The following is a 20,466-nucleotide window of genomic DNA, read 5'->3' on the forward strand; positions in this document are numbered from 1 at the left end:
GAAATTGTTTGTGTTATTCTTATATTATTTTATCTATCTGTAAACATGATTCCACGCACTGCACGTATTTAGTTGCAACATGGCACCTGTATAGCCATCTCACGGTCCGAAGCTAAACCCTTTCACGTTGCGCGCCTGAAAAATCAATTCTTCGTTTTAACGTTTCAACTTCCACCTCAAACCATTCCCATCACTACAAACAAATATTATGCATTATAATAATGTGTTTAATCTCTTCCAACTCTAATTAGAAAGTTTAAATTACTCTAAAAAATGATATGGGTAGTAATAAATCGATTAGCAAACATTTCCTTCGGTAGTTTTCCCCCCGTGTAATTCGAGATGAAGTCATGAAGTTGTAAAGTGCATTTAGTACTAATTCGTTAGTCGGGCGGTCGAAATTAAGTCCCACATCCCACGCGAAGCTGGAGAGTGCGGAGGGCGCTTCAGAACCACTGCAAAGCGCATTCACGTGTACGTGGCACGTGAACGATAATGAGACTAATGAGTCCATTGTTACTTGTCGACAGTAATGCGACCGTGAAGAGGCGCTGAAAGGACATGCAGGAATCCGTGTTTCTCACGACCGAAGGTCCGAATTATTCCCTGAAGACAGTAGAAATTATGCTCTTCAGACGATATAAATTATTCCATTGCAATTATTTGCATCATTTAAGTGTTAAATGCAATTGATTGATTTAGTGCAGGCCATTGCGCAGATAATTGACGCTTGTTAATGTCTATTAAGGGCAATAAAAGCAATAAAAGTGTTGACAGTCACGATAAATATTTTTATGTCGGAGGTATTATATTTGGGGGCATATAAAATTATTTGAAAAAACAGGTATTTTATTGCTTTGGGTGAAAAATACCAACTAAAATAAAAAATATTCACTTCTAAGAAATTCTAGTAGAAGTAAAATATTTTCGTCTATCTTGCATGGATTCTTTTTGTTCTGGTCTTGATTTCTTCTCTGGTTGGCTGGTTTCTCGGATAAGACCTGAACACTCGGGCGAGATTTATCTGCTTCTCGGAGAAAATTTATATCTTCATCCAGGCGGCGTCCGCGCATGTAGCACCAAGAGACACGACACGAAACGCGACAAAGCGCGCCACAACTTATTGCACAACACGCGGCGTCTCGTTACCAGCGCCCAGATCGCCTTCTCATGCGACTTGATGCCGAAGAATATTACACACACCAGAAGGCATAACGTGCTGCGGCTGTGTGTCCTCTATTTTTACTCCGGCGCGCCGCGGTTGTTGCTCATTCGTTACTCGTAACGAAGCACTGAAATGTAACCATGATCCAGCATCCGAAGTGCATTTGCATGCGAGTTATCGGCGCACGGCGGGCGCAGTTCCTTGTCGAGTTGAAAGTTTTTGCGTGTTTGAATCGTGTAAAATTTAATGGCGCAAATCAATTACATACTGCAGCCGGTAAGTTATACCCGATGCCAGCCGGGGTTGCAAAACAACAAAAACCGATCGGATCAATCGCGCCGGTTTATTGATGAATAAATATATGTTGCAACTCTTTTTGTAACATCTGCAGAATTGAATTTTATTTATTTTTTTGTTGCATGATTCAAAATGTCCGAGGAACAAGTTTAAAACTGCTTGATTTCGAATGCGCGATGCAATGTTGAAGAAGTCATACAATTTGCATTCCCTTATTATATCAATATGTCTACGGTGGAAAATAACAAGAAAGGTAGAGACCTGCGAATGCGTGTTGAGCACTACTAAGTCCGCGCGCGCGATTCCGACCACGGTGACGGCGATAAACATTAAAACCATTAAATGTGTTTTATGTCTCAATAAAACATAATGTCTCCGCGCAGCCGAGATCACACCGAAAGCAAACTGCATTCAACAGCTTAACTCTATCACGGCCCATGCTTCTCAAAATCTGCAACACTTTATAATACAAAACTCGAGGTATTTCAACTACCAAACGACGAAACCTTTCCTTGAAACGAATCACTTGAATGGCCTTCTATTTTTTTGTAACCCAAACTCAGTTTTTTGCAAGTTTATTGCTGTTTTTTTGTCAGATTTTATTACCTTTCTTGGACCTTCGAATTTTCTGACAATAGAAGAATGCATTCTTCAGTATGACTAGCGCAATGAGCAATAAAAGGGTTTCTCATTGAACTCAAGGTCTACAAATATTACCCCTAAACGAAAACTGCATTTTTGGGAACATTTTAGTTGTAGTTTGAACTTCAAACAAATATCTCAGCGTTAGTAGACGAGAAATCATCTTTCCGGGTAATATTTAATGTGTTTTGTTTAATAAAAACAGTTCACACATAATGTAAAGTGCGTGAGTGTGTTGTGTGGTTATAAATGTATCTATTGTGTTTGGGAACTCTTCGGGGAACCACAGAGATCGCCTTCAACTCAGCAGTCATTAAGTGGAATTGATGACACGTTAAATTAGTTAATAAATAACTAAAAGAAGGGGAGAAAAACACAATTTGTTGACTGCTTTATGTCTCTATAGACCAGTATGAAGAAGATTTCAAAAATGTGGCTCACAACGAAGAAAAAAAATACAAAGAGGATATGAGAAGAATGTGAAAATATTATCTAAGTAGGTGGTCCAAGTTTTACTTCACTTTTTCGGTAAATTATATTTATTTTAAGGTAAATTATATTTTTTGCAATATAATTGTGATTAAGACGTTTCCCAATGTACCTAATACCCTTTATAAACACACATGAGTCAATTAATTAAAAGAGGCAGTATGTTCGGAAGTTATAACATAACTCGCGAGCGACGGGGGAGGGTTAGCGTTATGAACGTTTCTAGATTCAGGATTCTAGCCGTGCGCCTATTAGGTCTTCATTATTGTGCCATAACTCGCGGCGCCGGAATGGCATAACGTCCCCGGGAACATGTTGGATATACGCATAGTTCTACTCGTGGATATGTCATGTGTTCATATTAAGCAGATGGTATGCGTGTGTAAATTCCTCCAGCGCATGGAAAACTCATATATGCAGCGAGGTCGGCCAAGCGCGCGCATTCGCAATCTTTAATGGTATTTTATGAACGTTAATGTTCATTGCTATTTGTTGAGATATGATCGTAATACGGTAGCCTGGAGACTTTAAATTGCTAGATAAATAATGAAATCAATTACTAACTAGTAACTAGTAATCTATAATATAAAAATTAAACGGAAAATCTGTTGGTAAGCGCATATCTCAACAACGCCTAAACCAATTTGGCCAATTCTTTTTTTAAACTGTTTGTTAAAGTCCATGGATGGTTTTTATGGAGAGAAAAATTCGAATAATTACCTTGAAATCCCTAAAGACAGCCCTTTTCTACAGGATAAAAGTTGGTATTAAGATTCAATCATAGTTATTGTTAAATAGTAGAATCCGAGATGGCACGCTGAAGTGCATTATTAGCCATTCTTTATATAATTAATTTCTTTAAAATAAAATTGCGAATCTTATTGAAGTCGCGGACAAAAACTTGTTATTTATAAATTGAAATTTAGTTAAATTTATTTTCTGCGCTTTTTTCTGTTCTGGATCGTTACTCAACGAGATAACAGATAACACCTATCTGGTGAGTAAAGAAAAGTCCAAAGCCTACAAGAGTTATGCTAAGTGAATGATCATCATTAAGGGACTTGGAAGAATCCATGCAATCAAGGTCAATATAAAACTCCATTAACACTAAATTGAGCCATCGCGTGATTTATTACTTAAAATAAATGCTCTCAAGTTTTTTATAACGTGTAATTTAACGGTATAACTGATATCTCCATAATGGCAGGCACCTGAGCACCTGATTTAAGACTCTTGTTAGACCGAAATGGGAAAAGTTTTAGATATCGAGATGAATGTTCTGCACGTAATCAATTCCGACCATTCCGAAATCTTAGTATATTGTACTTTCCAACGCTGGTCGTGGAGGGCAAAAGGGCGAGGCACACGCCCCCGATTGGTCGCTTCTTTTCTCGGCGGCGCGTCTTCGCCGCGGTAATTTAGTTAATGGTTCCCTGCTGCGCGGCTCCCTGGCTCATAAGTCTTTGCTTACAAGAAGTAATGGCCGGCCGTCACGCGTTCGCCAACCACCCTCACCCGAAACTTGCTATACTTTTTCATCACCCTTCATGCCGCGCAGAGTACATACATACAATAGCGCGGGTAAGAGGGTGTTCGGCACAATACGATACTAGGTACCAGAGAAAAGAGTAATGGAGAGGGTAAAAGGGTAACGTAACGTTGTGTTAGATGGGGTGATGGCCCACGATCAAATAAATAACAACATTAGCTAAATTTTGTTCAAGCACGTTGTTTACATTTATTACATTCACCGCCAAATTAAAATCAAGCACAATAAAAATGTTGAGTTGAGAGTTGACTGAAAGCGTAGTATATCCAGATAATTGGATCCTGCTTAAGCCGGGTTGGATCAGTCCCAGTTAGATAACTAACCCGTTGGCGAATTGCTATAGAATGGTAATGGCGCTTACACTCAATCTCCATGTGCCTAAACCTTTGCTAAAGCTCAATTAAGGTTAGACTGTGCTGTTATCTCGCCGAAAGCTAAGCCCTGGGCTAGAGTAATACACAGTCTAACAGAATCCGGGTAAATGTAAAACTCTAGTAGTAAATCTACTTCAGGTCCGAAACCCGAAAACAATCTAAGGGATATTGCTAGGAGTGCAACAGAAAACCCAGGTGCAGCTTCATTTTGTTGAGTGGTGTAAAATATTTTGCATCAAAACACTTGTAACACTTTCTGGAGGACATGAACATCAACATTGAGCGCGCTTATATTAGCGCCATAGAAGTAAAGTAAAAGTGTGTGAAGCGCCATCCGCTTGTGCTCTTTACGATCAACTCATAACATAATCATAGAATCACCCCATGAGGGTTGAAACGCCGACGACTCTCTGAGTATTGACTACGTGTATTAAAGTCACCTCTCTGCTGTGTTCTCTGTTCGGTGCATTCTAAACTCTCACACGAAATGAGTCTATTTCGGTCTGGCACCAAGCATCAAGAGGCATTCCGGAAACGGGGTCTGATAGTAATAGGAATGGTTATTTCGTTGTCTTCCTCTTACTTTCCCTACACTGCCGTGGAGCATCCAATAAGTAGTACCGCAACTACCGATTTGGTATTACCTTTATATTGACTGCGAGTGGCAGCAAACGGAATGCTTAGACACTTAGACATTTAGATGAGGCTCGAAATTGAAACCTTGTAAAGTGAAAGCGAATTGATACCCAATTTGATATGAAATTGTTCTTTGGACCAATTGGGAATAAATAAAAACAAAGTTTTTGTTTGCATCCCTTAGGAAATCAACATGTTAAAAGTTTTATGGTTCATAACCACGTGTTGTTCTTTTTTGGAGGTTATTTTGAAGAAATTTAGATGCTTGGTAAATTGTTAAATTTTGAAGTTTATAAAATGTTTATAATACAATCTGTATGCTTCCGTGTTGGGTGTGTAAGGACGAAGGAAACGTGGAGATGGAGCAAGCAGCGCGCGCGCCCGCTCAACGCAACGACCAATTCGGCGCGCTTGAAATGGCGCTCGAATGGTGCATTTGCCGAGACCGGAATGGGCGATGACGTTCGCGCGAATTGCCCATCTTGTAACGTAGTAAACGCCGAAAACTGACGGCGGCACGCTTCCCTCTACAGTACACACCTACCCTTAGTCTACCTGGATTGAAAACCTATAGATATCAATTGAAAATTTTTCATTTTACTGGTTATACTGGTGTTTATGAATATTTATGTTTAAGCATTACGTAACATTAATTAATGTTAATGTCTATTTGCTTTAGTACTCATCAATTCCAATATGCGTAGTCCTATTATGCGTTGTCGAGTCGTTACATAATGCGTGGTGCTAAGTAATGTTGTTTGATTTTAATTATGAAATGTTGTCCCCTGGTTGTGAAACAGTTGCGAATGCTGGATCCCGAACGGATTATTTGCTAATGGACGATTGTTAATGGTCGCGAAGGGGATTGCGGACCGTCGACGGATCGGTTGTTTACGATCGCAATTCTCGATTTCCGAATGCAACGCATTTGGTCGAGCGAGCGCAAATGGCCAAACAAACAAACAAATAATTGCAATCTATGGTCAACATATATCCGTAAAACGTTATTTCTAAATTTATTATTATTCAAACTATTAAACAATACAAACACAAAGATTTTATACTTGTGGATAATTATTTTTATTAATTGAAAAAGTTAAATGTAGTTTTTGAATTTTTATGCCCTGAGCGAGTTGCAGAAGTGCGCTGCGTCGCGAATTTCCACTCCATTTCACATCCGATACAAGAAATCGATTTCGTCTATAGCCAAGCGATTTCCCGATAGGTTAATGTATTGTAAATGCGCCCCGAATGGCTGCGATGTAAATGCAATTATTGTAAATCCATCCCCATTTCCCCATTTATTCCGCACAGAGAAAAGTTGTTTTTCAACACGCGCATTCGTGCGCCTGACGTGGGTGGAGATTAAAAATAAACAATTTCGTATCCCGCACACGATATAACCTCCTTCCACTAAGGAAACGCAAGAAAATTAAAACGCTTCCCCTTGCCGCCGCACAGCGCTCCCGCATAATATTTGTTTTGAGAATAATGTTGCCATTAGAAGTGGGATAGACCGTGCAGCAACAACTTATACAGAATGTGCAATTTTCCTCTCTCCCATTCCTCCCGACGGCGCGCCGCTCCGGCACTTTTTTCGCTTTTCCCATTTTCTCATCCCAGCGAAAGCCAAGATGTACTGCGAGCGCTGCGCGCGTTTTTTCTCGTTTTCTACGCTCCACTCGCTGCCGCCAGCACCACCGCCGCCCTCCTGTGCGCTGCCAGGCGTGGATGTGGATAGTGCGCTTTCTTTTTGCGCGCAAAATGGGCGAGCGCGCAGCGGCCATACCATTCCGCCCGCCGGTGGCACCAAAGCGTTTTTCCGCATTTTTGAATACGCTCCAACGTATTCTCGCCGCTGGAAGCCCGCGGGCGTGCCGAGGGAGAAAGAGAGCCGCACTCGATGTATAGCAACGTCGACGACTTTTATGGGCCGTTAAAGGTGAATTATGTAGATTAAAAGTTGCAACTGTAATTGCGATTTAAAACTCGGTCGCGACGCAATTCCCGAGCTTTCGCAGCGCAAAGCGTGTAAGCCGGGTGGAAGTTCGGAGGCGGTCTCTTAACTTTTTCCTATATCTTCCCGAATCTAACGCTGAGCGCATAAACTTAGACATAAAAAATAAAAATGTCGAAGTGGCACTTTTGTGCTATCAGTGGAAGTAAGAATTGTAACACAAAAATCAATCCGCATCAATACAACCAGGTACAGGAATTTATAGTCGCTCGTAAAATGTTTTGTGTGATTGGGACACTTTAACGTCGTTATAATCGTCGTCAAGTAGTTAAGCATAATTTTTACGAGCGAAACAAACATAAAATCGCTAATAAAACGCTCGTAATAATTAAATACGCGGTTTATTTAATTAATAATTAATTTAATTTAATTTTCTATTCATTATCCTAAAAAATACATCATTCAGTGGCTTTAAAATATGTAGTAGCTACGTTTCATGTGCGTATCGTTAGGTTATCATTGAAATGATACTCTGATTTCAACCGTTTTCCTCCCTTTTTGTTTTTATGCGTTTTACTCACCTCCGACGCGCATTGCGTATCGCACGTATAAGCACGAAGACGTCGTCGGCTTTATTGCGTCAATGATCCCCGGGCATATAAAATAGCGCATGAGCACATCATTGGAAACATTTCGGTACTTTATACAAGACGCTTTTATACTGGAAAGTAGTGCATCTCTGTCGGTAGAAAGGGGCGAACCGAGATGACTAGCCTTGGAAGTTTTCAAAGCTTCAACTTTATTCTATGCCGCTGCATGGCGGAAAGAAAAAGATAAAAAAAATTGTAGGAAGCTCTGAGGGTGTGTACCGCGATGGAATAAGAATGTTGGGAAGAGGAAAAGGACGAGGGAATGGATCGTAGCGAGCGAGAGAACGACCGTTTTTATTGATTTCAGTGGCGCTTTTGGCTCAGCTTTCCATGCGTTTACCGACGTGTCGTCTTCCAACCGTCTGTGCTATTCTAACATCATCTTTAACTTGCTATCTTTTTTCAATATACCAATAGACCAGACAAAAAATTAAATTTTTATGTTTAAAATTAAATTTTTTCTAATTTTAAACACAAATATTAATTTAAAAAAGGCGAATAAATAATACAAGAACCATTAAAGGTTTTGAGGGAGTAGGAGTGGAAGTAGAAGGCGTTTTCTCCTCACAAACAAACCAGAAAAGAGAATTCACACACCATTTGCATACGAGTTGTTTTTACCTGCGCTGCTTGAACAGGTATGGCCAAGAACTGGTCGAACTAGTGATAAGTGGGCGATTGCTTCAACCAATAGAAAGTCATCAATACGCACCTGACCAACAATTTCATTTTCATTTAATGGTTTCTTTGATTCTAAAAAGTTAATACAATTTTCTACATTTTAATGTATTTTTTGTAATAAAATAATTGCAGACATTGCATCTTGACATGCAACTGCTTTCCAATAAACAAACCCGGTTGATATGTCTGGAAACGCGATTGAAGTGATTTACATCGATCATTAAGACGTCTTAATGATCTTAACAACGATTATGGGTGTGGTAAATCACCGTGAAAACAGTTTGGATGTCGTTTGATGTCGTAACACAGGGTGTTACACGAAACAGAATTTACATTCAATTTAAAAACAAGTTATGTTGTTTATAGAGTAGGGATTTAAATAGAGTATATACCCTGTGTAAATGTTTGTCGTTTTGTCTGTTCTTATCTACCTATATCACTGACTCAACGCTAAACTTGCTCCCGACTTTGCAAAGCGAGCAAACGTAATTTAATTTAACTGCATCGATAAATCTGACCGCGTGAGTTTTTTTGTCTTTTCTTTACGCCATTCCACCCATTACACCCCAATCTCGCCTCATGCATTCAGCACGACTGCATTTATTGAAAGACTAATGAGCGGCGCGATAAAAAGCATTCGGAAAGCGAAGAGAACGTGAAATATCTTACGACCGGCATCATGCAGTCGGTGCTTTTACATAAAGTATTTGTAATGGTCGCTAGTAGGTACTTTTCGTAATAAGTCATGAGAACAACACAAAAAAATCATCGAGAATCCGCTCGGCCGCCATTTTCGTTACATGGAAGTCACTCCTGCTGATGGGAATAAAGTGAAATATAAGAGCGCATTGTGCGCGGCATTAAATCTAAAGTTTAATTACGAAAAGGCCACTTTAAAAACACTTCCAAGTGCCATTATCGTATTTCTCCGATATAGCAGATATAGCAGCGTCGCGGAGCGAGGGCGGAATAGCTTCTCGGTGCGCCTTTCCCCCTCGTTTCCTATCGGCCGACGCTTTTCTTCGCGGGCTGCGGAGCGTGCACTTTTTTACATTTTAGTCTTTTTCCTCGCGTTGTGAAGAGTTGAGTTTCCCGAGTTGAGGAGACGCAGGCGCAAATGCTGGCAAAGATTAATCTGAAATACGACGCCGTTCATAATTGCTTTTAGGGTGCTTTAATAACCAGTTTCAAAGCATTTAGATAAGAGGAATTGCTGCATTTTTCACATTGTACGCGCGAACTTTATATTTTTGCTTTGTCATTAACAACGGTGAATCTTTGAATTTCATATTAAAAATACAAGCTGTGGAATGAGGTGAAGTCTGGACTGTCTCATATGGCAACACGTTGCTTCTCAAATTATATTTTTTTACTGTTGAAGCGATGGTGCAGAATGGCGGGCAATATAACCAATATTAAGGAATGAAATAGAAAGGAACGAACATTAGAAATACTTGTAGACGTTAGGGGAGCGGAAAGCAATAAGAAGACGCATCACGAGCACATCGAACACATGTTACACTCCACTAGAAGCGTGGAACGAACATCGAAACGCATCATAACGAGTAAAAAATGTCGAAAGTCTTCCCTCTACCCTCTTTTTTCATATTCCCTCCCCTTGTCTTATACTGATTTATAAAGAAATGTAGGAATTACATTTAAATATTCAGAGATGTTAAACTTTCCATGTGCACCCTTCTAAAATAGTTGAACCCTACCCTCACCTTGGTTGCTCACATGCAGCATGTTGTCTCGACCCTGGGTGCCTGCGAGGGCGAATATGAGATGCATTAAATTAGAGTCTTAGCCTGGCGTGGAGGAAGAAAGGCCATTTCAAGAAGCTCGCCGAAACCACATTCTCGGCGTCTTCTAATTACATTTACACTGCATGAAATGGGATACAATTATTTTATGGTACTGATTCGGAAAGCAGCTACCGCCACACTATTAATGCCACCGCGCGCGCACACACACACACAGTATAGCGGAAGTCTTCCGCCCCGCCAAACTCCAGAAAGTCTGCTCTGCGTGTTTCGTTTCGTTAATGGCGTCTAACAACATTTGAGGCTGAGCAATATCATTCCGACGTTGCGCGCCTGGATTAGTACATGTTCATCTGCGCGCTGGCGGAATGAACAGAAACTGCTGCAAACTATGACAATAATCGTAAAGGTTTTGTGTTTTCTGTCATTCTTTTCATAAAAAAAACACAATGGAATATGAGACAAAACGAAATTAATGAAAATTTCATCAAGGATCTAAGCGACTTTTACGGCTCTTGTCCAAAAAAAATGCTTCCATGTTCAGATTTCTGAAAGCCTGCCGCGAAAAGATTTACAAGTTTGTTTGTGTGTTTATTTTTGGCCTGTGTCGGAAATCAGTGGGGATGTGGGGAAGTTGGAGCAAACTTGAGAAAAATATGTATGTGTACACACAAATCGGTCGTTACCGTTTCGTCATGATGTCGGCCCTGCCGAGTCAATAAGAAAGGGTGGGGACGTGAACGAGGGTGTCCTCCCAGCACGACCGAACGACCCATGTCGAGTTAGTTATGTTACCACTATCGAGTGATTTACGAGCGCAATTTCCCACCCGGCGACTCGCGGTAGGACACCGCACGACGCCATAACCCATCTTTTCAACTTCCCCAATACGTATCGCCCGAATATACAAAGTTTCCATTTTGTTATGAATTAAACTTCTTACCGAAACTTTCGTTTCGTAGCAGAATTAAACGATTTAATGAAATCTTTTGCATCAGCAAACTTTCGCTGTTATTTTTAACGTTCTAAAATTTGCAAAATAAAGCAATAAGCTCGTTGGAAACTTTAAATTTAAGATATTTAAAACTTTCGCACGAACACGGACTTGTCAAAGTTATATCAGCACCAAACACGCATCTTCCATACACACGAAGAGTTTAAGCAGGATTCCAAATCCTGGATTCAAGGCGTAACACGATGTCTAAAACTTGGTTATTATGAGTTGTTCCCTTCGTTTCGGGCTTCTTCACGCTATTCCAGCATAGTGTGCGGTGCATTCGCGCGCCGTCGTAATGTGCGCACAAAGTTTGGAAACAAGCCGCGGCGCGTTTCTAATTAAACAACCGTTTTAATTAACACACTAAATTATACTTTGTGTGCGGCGCCGCGAACGACCACGGCTGGGGCGGCAGGAAATTCTGAGGCGAGCATTTATCTCATCAGCGCACATGGCAAGCAAACTCCTGCGATGAACAACAAAGATGCTAGCACTGATGATCAAAATTTACAAGGCCGAGACGTCTTTGCGGTCGTAAACTGCGATAATAACTGTAAATAAGGGAAATATTAGGTGGAATATTAATTTCCTCAATGCCTGCCGCAATCTTAATTCTTCATTGATATTTTAATTATTTTTATGCTTATGTCGGTTATGATACTCGTTAAAGCGACATAAAGATACGGGCTAAGATTAAAAATATTATTAGCTAAGGGATGGGTGCGAAAAAATGCTATGCAAATGATCAATTTAATGAATTTAATTAATTTGAATTGTTGTTTGTTAGTGCATCGTCTGCACTCGACGAGGACGTTATGAGGGGTGTAAAAATTCCCCTCGAAGCTTTTTTTCATTTCTAGACGACCCTTCGGCGACTCTCGGCAATTTTTTCAATTGCCTCGTCTTTGGAAAGTCTTAACGACGCCTTTACAATTCGCATTTTTAAAACTGCAAACTGCAGACGCAAGAAGGGACGCACGGCGCTGAATAAACAGAGGGTAGCGCACTCATAATGCAAAGCGTGCTAATGCAAAGTAAACTAAAGAAATTTCTCGTCAGAAGGGGGTGTGTTGCGAATACCGGGAGAATATTGTGAGCTAGAGGGTGGAATGCAAACGACGCCATCGCCAACGACGGCGTGATGATCCCTTTTAGTCTTTTAGGGTTCACCGTGCTTAAGTTCACTTTTTTCTTAAGAAGAAGGATCACTTTGATTTACATCGACGGTTAAATATATTCAAAAGCTCTTTTTGTTGGCCATACTCATGATATTATTCAACAGTCTGGAAGATTTTTTTGCGTTTCGCACATTTCGATAGTTGGAAAATGTAGATTTCATTCTATTGTTAAAATATTCGTCTCTAACTTATGATAAAACGGCAAGGCACATTGGAAACGCGAAACAAAGGCGCGGAAGAAAATGAGGGCGGTATTATGATGGGCACGTATACGCCGAATGCCGTTAAAAGCGTGGAAAAACGAAGTTATTTGTTGTTATTGCTTCGGGGAATTCGCACTTGAATAATGAACTAATATTAAGTCCGTACGTGCGAACGATGCAGCCGCCGGCTCGCATCCTTTTTCTCACTTACTTCTTGCCCATTATATCTTGGCTGGCGGGCCCGTGTGCTGGGTGAGATCGGAAAAGGGGAAAACGCGCGCCTGTTGGGACTTAGTGAAAATGCCAGAAATACCTTTCTCGCCTTCCTGGCAGACGGAACGTGCAAAACGAGGCGCGCAGTCGAAGTCGAAGGAAATGAAACTCGATAACTTAGCGCCGCGCGCACACCAGAGGAAGAACCGCCCGCCGTCTATTTTTCATTCGTGCAGAACGCACGCCCCGGCATAAAGTACTCGTACCCGAGCGTTAAAGTTGTACGTGCGAAATGCATTTGCGAGATTTTTCGGAAATAACATCGAACGTGCTGTCGTGATGCAAATGCAGGAAATCAAAACGAAACACCCACTTCAATTCTATATATTTTTTTGATCACCCCATACACACACAAGAAATAAAACGGTAACATATTCAAGAAAAAATGGAAAATTTTGCAAATTTATAAGATTGCTGATGGTGGACATAAAATGGAAATTATAAAAACATTTCCAGCGTCGGTCCGTGGAACGCGCAGTGGTTTGGAAACGTCCTCTCATTCCACCCCGCTTTGGTACACAAACATTGAATATATAAATATTGATCAAATGACGGTGTCGTGTGGTTTTCTCCAAATGCGCTTGCGGTTTCCTAACGGACAGCGACGCCGTTTGCCGCAGCATAAATAAAATGTACATTTGCGCGACTGGAGACAGACACGGCGGAACTTCGGCAGCATAGGTAGATGGATTTTTTTCTTCCGATACACATTTGGGAACTGATGCGCACCGGGCGAAATGTCGCTCGTCTTCGTGCGATAGAATGGTAAGTCCATCGAGTCTATGGAAACATCTCTGCGTATGTATTTTGAATGAGCCATTGAGTTTTATGACGCTTTATGGAGCAATTGCGAGTCCCATCGGTGTGACATCGAGGCAGTCGTGCGACCTGACCTCCCTACCTCTGTTCCAACCAAAAAAAAATCACATCGAGAATAAAATAAAATAAAACATGACATAATTAATACATTCGTGTGTGTTTGCCTCCACGCAAAATCGTTTTTATGCTGATGCGTTTTAATGCACAATTTGACAAAACACTCAATAAAAGTTTATAATTTAAAAGAAACAGTGGCGGTGTAATAAACTTGTCATTAAATGAAATTTAAGCGACGATTAAAGTCGCCATTTACACGTATCTTCTCTTCACGGTCGTTTGGAAATCCGATCGCAAGGCTAAACCAGCTGGTCTTTTTTCAACATCTTTGTATCAGCTGCCATCATCAACAATGTTGATTCAATCTGTTATCTTCGTTACACCGTTATTTATGAGCCGAGACCGGCCAATGGAGAATGTTTCAATCCATGTATCGGCGGGACTAATTGCCTGAGAGAATCGTCGGACGCCATTAACTCGCAGCGAATGGCATTTTAATTAAACGTATGCATCCGTGAGGGTATTATATACGGGATGCCACCCAATCGGATAGCCTTTGTGGCGCTGATTACGAATCATCGATAATGGCGACATGGTGACAATTCAAGCATGTTCCTTGCATAGTCGTAGAACCCTAATGTCTCGTTAAAACCACACAACCGGTAGATAAATATACAAACTGTAGTAAATCAGGTTTAATTAACTCTTGTGCACGAGAATTTTTTGAGGAAAAATGTCACTGTGAAAACAGGAAGTCGTGGGTTCCATTTTGGAACCATTTTAACTATTTTAACAATTGTATAAACAGTTGTTCTTTCTGTTCTGTATTTTTTTCACATAAATTTTTGTTTTATATTTATGGTTACGTGTTGGAAACGTCAGGAATTGCATGTCTACAAAAGCATGAAGGCTATGAAAACATGCAAGGTTTAAAAACAATTGTATAAACATACAACCCCCATTAAAACTATTAAATGCGACACATGCATTCCGAAATTATTAAAACTAAAAATACAAAGAGGAATGAAGAAATTCCAGACTCGCCTGATGTTCTGATAGTAATAAAGCTATCAAGCATATAATAAATGTGCCCATCGCGTTTTGTACCTACCTTCGTGCGTTTTTCTTTATTTTACGCATTAACAAACTGTTTCCTAGCTCGTACCAGCGTCTAACACATAATTAACGGTGTCCATTAATCAAAACCAATGACCGGGGCATTGTACATAGTGCTGGGTTTTTATAATACCTCAATTTATCCGAATATGCCCACTCTGATCTTTTGGCGTGCGAGGCTTTGGGTAAATGTCTTAATTTATGCCGGTTGATGAGTGCTGCCATGCTGGGTACACTCGTATCTCAGCTATCATAGAAACATATAGCGCTTGTGTTGCCGTTGCTAACATTTGGCGGCGGGTTTGTGTTGGGAGTCTAATATCCCATTTCGAGAATGGTCGATTATGGGACCATTATACGTAATCTAAATTATCATTTAAAAGTCCCTCGCAACGCCGTACACCTCCGATGGTCGACGAGTTCGCTGGAGGGAGCGACCCGCATGCGATCCCCGCCTTTCGGACCCGGACCCAACATTCTATATGCAATAACTCCTCGTTTCTTGTTGCCACGGTTCGTTCCAAAGTTCGTGGCAATGAGAAGAGGATAGTGTCAGGTAGATAGCGGCGCATTTCGTTTCATTTCGCACTTCATCATGGCCTCTACCTGCGTTGTTCTTGTCGGTGTGATCAACAACAGGAAAGACATGTTTATTGAGGATATTCGTTTGACCTAGGTATTAAAATTCTTTGTTTAGTAAAAATAGATTTCTCTGTTTTTGTATGGTTAATTATTGACCTGAGATTTTTACATTTAAAAAAAAGTGCCGCAGCAAATAAATTGTGTTGTATAGTCTGTAGTTTGGATACCATTCGGGTCATAGAGTGGCGAGCAGTGTTAATCCTGGTATGGAACGAGCCCAGTTCGGATTTTCCGACTAATAAATTCGAAGCTTTATATAAGCTTTTCGCGGTGCCGCACGTCGCGCCATCCCGATGCTTACACATTCATGGCGCGACTATGGAAATCTGTCGTCCGTGCCATGCCCGCCGCCCGGGAGGGTCCTGCATCCCTGGCGGCCCCTCGTTCCATTGGCGGCGGCGTGCATAGATACGTTCCGAAACGAGCGTAACAACACTCTATACATCTCAATATTATTCCACTCGACGACGCGCTCGTGGATTACCCAACATTTGCATATTCTAAATTTGAATATCGGGATTATCTCGCTTGCGCCAAAGCACCCCGGATGCATATCGCCAAGGACGGGGCTTCTAAGCCTAGCTAAAAGAGCGAAAATCTACTGCGGCGACGTCCAATTTCGGCCGTCTTCAACCATTTCTTAGCACACAATCGGAGAAATAAACAACTATAAAAAGTATAAAAGGGAACATAAAACTAGAAGCCCACCGAGATAAATTCAATTTTAATATTAGTTTTTGTTTTTGGTTTATTTCCACGACACTGATAAGAATTTCTAAAATATTTTCTTTTAGATTATTTCTGGTTGCAATTTTGAGGGTCTTTCAAAAACATTCGGTGTGCTGTGTGCAGAAGCAAGTTTCTGGTCCCAATATAAAGCACAAAGCGTTACCGTACACTTCATTTAACAGAGATAACGACCTCCAGTCTGCTTTTGCGTCGTGCGCAGGATGCCCATGATGATGGCCTGATGCCTCTTCAAGCAGGAAAGAAAGAACGTTTGCTTTCACCGTGCACACAGCGCCCGCACGGCATCTACAACTGTTATCATTCAACCATGCACCGTTTACTCCCGGCTTGCCTGCATCACCAGGTTGGGAAACGTCGGAATTGCCACGCACGCCACGACAGGCAGCGCTTTGTTCCACGTTCCATTATTCCGGCGGATAAATTGCTCGGATATCCTTCGAATTTCTTTGTTCTTATTGTTTTAAGTGTTCCTACGGCAAAACTCGAGAAAGGTGTGTCTTTCGGAGCCGGCTAATAGCCATTCGCAATTTCTCTCCTTTCAACTGCCGGCTTTTCATGCGCCGCCGGCGGTATTGTCTTCCATGGTATCATTGATCAAGCTCGCGTTGTATTTTTCAGCATCGGCGTCTTGTGCGTTTTTTGTGCTCATTGCCATTTCGCCATTTCTGCAACTCTGCTCCGGCGAGTTTGTTTCCTTTCGGTGGGCGGCTGGCTGGTTGTATATGCGTGCTGGGGGCAGTTATGCGCGAAGGGTCGTGTATTTGTTCGTTGGGGGGACGATAAAGGGTGATGGACGGATATGTCCGCACATAACCACACATCGACTGGGAAGCGCGCCCGAGTTCGCCTGCCCGCCGGCCCCGTTTTCCCATTTTCCCATTAAAACTGGAAAACGGGCTGCGGCGGCGTCGGCGGCGGCGATCTCGCGCTGCGATGCCAGTGCGGCAAGCATATATACGCGTTGTATATGTATATTGAAACGGTTTATACCCCCCGTCGCGTGTACATCTAGCGCGTTTCCAATTTTGGCCCCCAGGTTTTAACTGCGCCCACATAATACCGACATTCGTAACGTAACCCAAACGTTGGAGCAAATACAGAGTCGTGATAGCACCAGCTATGTTACATCAAATATTAATCATTCAACATGAAATTGTATCAATATTCATTCAATATTAACAATTATTATGTTAATGGTTATTCTATACTCGGTTTGCACAGAATAATATTTGTTTATTTTGTTGTTGTTATTCACGATCAAACACCATGTATGCAGAAAACTGCGAGGTGGATGAAATGAGAATTGTTGCGAATTTGGTACACGCGCCCTGCACGCTGTCCCTTCACACGGCGCGGCGAGGAGATCGACCGGAACGCAGAATATAATCGTACATCGTCGAAGATTGGACGGCGGGATTATCCGTCGACCGGCGGCCATGGCGCGGAAGGAGCGCCGCATTACCCTCCGGGAAGTGCACAGGACCCAATTTGAATTTTAATTTACGAACCGCGCGCTCGACCCCTTTCGCTTGTTGTTAGTGTGATGTTTATATTCCCGAGTGTGCGTGTCCAAAGAAGGATAGAGTGATACCCTAGTAATCAGTCGGATGCTTCGGTGGTGTGACTCAACCCTTCTATATGATAAGGCAAAAACAAACATAGAGGCTGACCAATGGTCAAATGTGACCGATGAGAAATGAGATACTATAAAAGGGTTCAGTTATCAGTTGATTATACGAGGGGGTATGATTTAATCCTTTGACAATTAGATTAACGCTCCATGGAGATGGGAGCATCAAGGAAATTCGTATATTATAATAGCTATGAGAAAAAGCTAGCAAATTTAATTCAAACTCTGTTTTATGGCACGTTTGAGACTAGTTTCAGAATAGAGGGATTTCTATCCATACACAGAACACACCTTACTATAATATTTAATGTGTTTTGTTGTTTGTTGAATTGTGCAAATCTATACCACCAGTAGGTAAAAATGTGTCAACACAATCAATTTTATGATACAACGACACTCATCTAGAGCGTACAGTCCACTTGCTCCACACGGCAGTAGTTATTAATGGTTACGAGCGTTTTTACGATTTTTACGATCAGTAAAAGTCAAGCAAACCCCCGAGACGAGCGCGTTTATTCGCCTTCAATGCTGGAAACGTTTACGCGCGCGTCTGGCGCGGTTTGTTTGTCTCTTTGCGACGGGTGCGACTTGATATTTTGACCGTTGATTCGTTTACTGTTTACTGCCGTGGCGCACGTTCGACACTTGGAAATGCACAAAACCGTGGCCGCACGCCCCAAATCCACTCGCCGACGATCGACAGCTCACAAGCGTATATAAAACCTAACATTTATGACTTGTTTTACGAGCTATCCACACTTGTAAATACTTAATAATCATGCACTATGTGGGACATAAACATCAGTGTCAAACATTCAAAAAGCAACCCCTTGGGGGTGTGAGCATAGCAAACTGATATTCAAATGATGCGCACACATGATTTGTGATTCAATTATATTTATTTGATACTTGCACGCGTATGCATTTTTATTTTAACCAAGTTACGACGCCTGAAGTTTAAATGTAAGTTGCAATTAGATTAAAAGCTTCTGGATGCAATTTGGCAATTGTAATGTGTTTGTGCAAGCGAAAACTGCAGGAAATGGCACGAAACGCAAACAAACGCGTAAATTTCACTTGCATTGTTAGCGGAGAAAAACGCGGCAATTGCGGTAATCCTGCTGGAGCTGCAATTCCGAGATTTACGAATGGAAGAAACCTAGCCAAGATTTTTTAGCGAATGCTTGGCGCAGAAAGAACTGCAAACGGCGACGACAACAGCAATGGAAAGACAAATAAAAAGTAGACTGCCGAAAAGATTGCTTGGAACTCGAAATAAAAATGAGGCGACAGATACAAAAAAGAAAAGACTTGTCCAATGGTTTATGAGTTTGTTTGGGTTTTGTACGTTGTCTTTGCATCAGTTTTAACTGTTGTAGAAACAGATTTGGCACAAAACGTAATCTACAGAAAAAAACTCAAAGATATGTTCATAATTTGTAAACATATTGGTCTGGAATTAATTAAACTTTAAGATTTTTTTTCTGTCGGAGAGCTGGTATAAATAATGCATATATTTGTGTTTTCGTTCAATGTTGATATGGTTGCTGAGGTTTATTTGGGCAGAAATGCGTTTTATCTGGTACCTTTAAATTTTCGCACGCTATTTTAATGGAAAATGGAAAATGCCTTGGCGTGGGCATTAGGTTTTACTGTTATTGTCCGCAATTCTTGCTAAATGCGCAATCTAAAGAAAAATATCGTCAGGAAAAAAACTATAACGATTCAGGAAAACTTTCTCAATCTTCATAATTCTATCAAAATGTAATTACAACGAAAGTACCAAAAACCTAAATGTATTTTCAATTTTCAGGATTCCACTGCATCCATATAATTGCAAACCGGCGAGTTCAAGTTGGACTTCGAAGTTTCATTGTGCACCGGTGTGAATGGCTGCGCGTACCTAATACAATGATAAACGTCCAAGGGGACAGTTCAGATTAAGATATCTCGAGGGGTTCCACGCTGCTCTGCGCCGCCACGCTGCGCCTAACTTGGAAGTTAGAAGTTTCTGCCCATAAATATGGCTTCCAACTAATCTATCTCTCTCTCCACTAGCTAAAAACTCTACACTACCCTTACCTACATCATGATGTATACGCCAAGGCATCTACAGACAAAAACCTTCAAAGAAATAAATTTGGACGAAAGCTGCCTGCATCACACGAGTTAAAAATAAGAAATGTTCAGCCAAAGAAAGGTATGTCGTGTTTCAGGGAGAAAGAAAAGGGATTCATGAGTAAGCGTGCAACCATGAAACCAAACCGGCACCATTAAGTCATCAGAGCGTTCGGCGGTACACAAAAGCGAGGTAAAAATAAATGCAGATAGAATGAAGAAGAGGTCTATAGTCAATATATAAAGTACAGTGAAGCTTTTGGATTGTTACATGAGTTATTAGATTAGTTTCAATCAAACAGGTTTCTTTATACTTTCTTTACTTTTCTTTTGGAGCAAACACATGACTTTAAAAAATTCTATATGCCTACATGTTGTTGTTATTCATTACAAGCGTATTTTCTACCTGCATGTGATATACTATATCAAAAGTTGTCGTAAATATTAGCGGGGTTTCAAGTTGTAACAAATCAAAGTTCA

The 20,466-nt window shown here is 41.0% G+C and overlaps 1 protein-coding gene and 1 long non-coding RNA gene across 2 annotated transcripts in view; one reads left to right on the forward strand and one right to left on the reverse strand.

Moving 5' to 3' along the window:
* Positions 1-20,466, reverse strand: part of LOC135791337 (uncharacterized) — a 157,605-nt gene that overhangs the window by 19,850 nt on the left and 117,289 nt on the right. The gene's annotated exons all lie outside the window — the stretch shown is intronic.
* LOC135791339 (uncharacterized) overlaps positions 1-20,466 on the forward strand; it is a 39,223-nt gene that overhangs the window by 16,225 nt on the left and 2,532 nt on the right. Inside the window, exons 2-3 of the long non-coding RNA XR_010548008.1 lie at positions 19,682-19,868; positions 19,927-20,179. This is a non-coding gene — a long non-coding RNA (uncharacterized lncRNA). The remainder of the gene's footprint in view (positions 1-19,681; positions 19,869-19,926; positions 20,180-20,466) is intronic.

The sequence above is a fragment of the Atheta coriaria genome, unplaced genomic scaffold (assembly GCF_025399875.1).
Source record: "Atheta coriaria isolate IRGN ID8LTWV9N9 unplaced genomic scaffold, Caltech_Dcor_3.1 hic_scaffold_4_pilon, whole genome shotgun sequence".
NCBI lineage: Eukaryota > Metazoa > Arthropoda > Insecta > Coleoptera > Staphylinidae > Dalotia > Dalotia coriaria.